We start from the raw sequence: 2,874 nt of genomic DNA on the forward strand, positions 1-2,874 counted from the left end.
AAAAAAAAAAATAGGGACCAGGTTTGGTGGTCCAATAGAGCCTGGTGGAACCAGTGAGACTATGGCCCCTACCTGCCTCTCAGGTCTGGAATTGAACCCCCACCTGTGGTTTCCAGCCAAACAAAATACAGACATATGAGTTGAACATTTACCTCAAGTAGATATACTCCTTGGAGAGAACAATCATGGGAAAAAGAAGGGCTGCTTATTCACAGGGAGACAGCTCAGAGGGCAGGAGCGTATGGAGGGATGGGCACTGGGAAGAGAAGAGGTAACTATGGAGAGGAAGCGGGAGGGGATCTGTTGCATTGTGGCAAATTGTGGTCAATGACATGAGACAAAGTATTTGTGAACTGCTGTATGGAAAGTGAATTTGCTCTGTAAATCTTCACCCAAATTACAAAAAAAAAAAAGATATTTATAAATCTCTGGTCTTGCAAATTTCAATCATGCAATCTCCAGGGTCATTTCTATTATCAAAGGCATTGTTTCCAATTACCAATCCTTGTTCTTTGTTTCCCTCTTTTGCAATATATCGTGCTTGTATGCTTGGTCAATGTCAGACTACAGAAGTTGGCAAAAATCTTAAATTTCTTAATTTTGGCTTTATTGATTGGTGAGTAATAATAAACCAAAAATCAAACCAAACTCACTGACATCGAGTCGATTTCCACTCATAGCGACCCCTCCTTGGGTTTCTGAGGCAGTATCACCACGCAAATAGATTGCCCCATCTTCCTTTCGAGGAGTGGCTGGTGGATTTGAACCACCAGCCTTCTGGTTAACAGTCAAGTGCCTTAGGCACTACACACCAGAGCTCCTGAGTAACAAGAGTGGTATTGAATAACAGTGGTATTAACAAGTGTTCCTTGTAGGAGTACGGTTATTATCCTACCACTGACAGCATTATACTTCAGGATAGGTCTTGAAATGTTCTTTTTGAGGGTAAATTTGAGTCCATTCCTCTTCAATTTGTTTCTTCCTCCATGTTATTGTTGTTATTTGCTGTCAAGTCTGACCCGTCTCATAGCAACCCCTCCTTTCATTTCCAAGGCGGTATCACTATGGAAGTAGATTGCCCAACCTTCCTTCCGAGGAGTGGCTGGTGGATTTGAAAGTGCCAGCCTTCTGGTTAGCAATCAAGTGCCTTAGGCACTATGCTACCAGAGCTCCTACTTCCAGTGTAGTGGTCCATATGATTGTTTGATTCAAAATAGCCAATATCAGTCCATCTCAGCTCACAAATGACTAGGATATCAGTCTTTATGCATTCTATTTCATTTTAACACCTTCCAATGTTCCTAGGTTAAAACTTTATACATTCCATGTTCTGGTTATGAATGAGCCTTTGCAGCTGTTTCTTCTCAGGTTAAGTCATGCCCCCTCAGCAAAAGAAAGTCCCAAAAGCTTTACTCCGTCCACATCCTTAAGGTTGCCTGTAACTGAGGAGGCAGCTCCTTCCCAGCCATATTTTGAGTACCTTACAACCTTAAAGGTTCCTCATCTAGCACTATAGTAGACAATGTTTCATCACTGTTCATAAAGTTTTCCATTAATATATCAGTGTTTCATTGCTACTTAGTTTTCAGTGGCCAATTTTTTCAGGAGTGCATTGCTTTGTCCTTCTTCCCAGGCTATGTTAGTCTGGAAGATCTGCTGAAACCTGTCCACCATAATTAACCTTTCTCATATTTGAAATACCAGTGGCATAGCTTCCAGCCTCACAACAAAACAGAAGCCACCACAGTATGACAAGTTGATAGATGAGTTGTAGAAGGTATATAATAGTTAAACATTTAAAAATAAAATGTTCAATACTAGTTAAACAATTTTTTTTTTCCTGAGATGATGGGGAAAAAAATGGAGCCACTGTATAATTATCAGATAATAACAAGACTTCCTCATTCATAGAAAGACATGTAGATATATACCCATTATTATAACATTTCTCATTTCCAAACTAGTTGTTCTTTTTTGGTATGATACTGTGAAGATCAGGCCCTGTTCCCACCATGCCACGATCATAAATTTCAGGATTTCCATTGAAAACTTTTGTGTGTTTTCTGGGCTTACATGTCAAAACAGAAAGAAATTAAATTTTCTGTGAATGTCTTCATCTAAATTTATGGTGCTAATGTTTAATATTAAAAGCACACCATGTGGTGTGAATGATTATATCATTTGTGTTTATTCCTTCGTGTCTTAAAAATTATGCCTCTGATAACAGCTGAAGTTTTATAGATTTGTTTTCTTTAATTCTCATTTTCTACTTCACCATTATCTGTGTCTTCTAATGAGAGAATTTTTTATTCATAATTTGCAAGCTGTTCTCTTCAGAGAGAACTGTATAACTTGACAGTGGGCAAAGCAATAGCCCAAGAAAAAAAGGATGGACATCACCAATTATTTCCCTTTTTACGTGGACTATGTGATGAAAGTTTGCAAAAGTGGCAGTAACAATTCCCTACACTACTGATTCCTTTGCAACTGACTTTTTATCTAGGCATTGCTACTGTTGTTGTTATGTGCTGTCGAGTCGGACCTGACTCATAGTGACCCCTCTTTGGGTTTCTAAGGCAGTATCACTACAGAAGTAGATTGCCCCATCTTCCTTCCGAGGAGTGGCTGGTGGGTTTTAACCGCCAGCCTTCTAGTTAGCAGTCAAGTGCCTTAGGCACTATGCTACCTTTGCTACTAGACACACTAATAACTATGCCTCAAAAAAATTGTGAATATATGTTTGTGAAAATTTAATTTGGAAAGGTTGTAAAGTATGCTTGAAGGATGAGTCCTAGAGAAAGCACCACGCTTCTAGAGTAAAGAAGACCAAAATTATTTAAATTCTCCAGAGTCTCAACTTTTTAAAAGTAGACA

Source organism: Orycteropus afer, unplaced genomic scaffold (genome assembly GCF_000298275.1).
Source record: "Orycteropus afer afer isolate SDZICR_OR568_19922 unplaced genomic scaffold, OryAfe1.0 scaffold00465, whole genome shotgun sequence".
Classification (NCBI taxonomy): Eukaryota; Metazoa; Chordata; class Mammalia; order Tubulidentata; family Orycteropodidae; genus Orycteropus; species Orycteropus afer.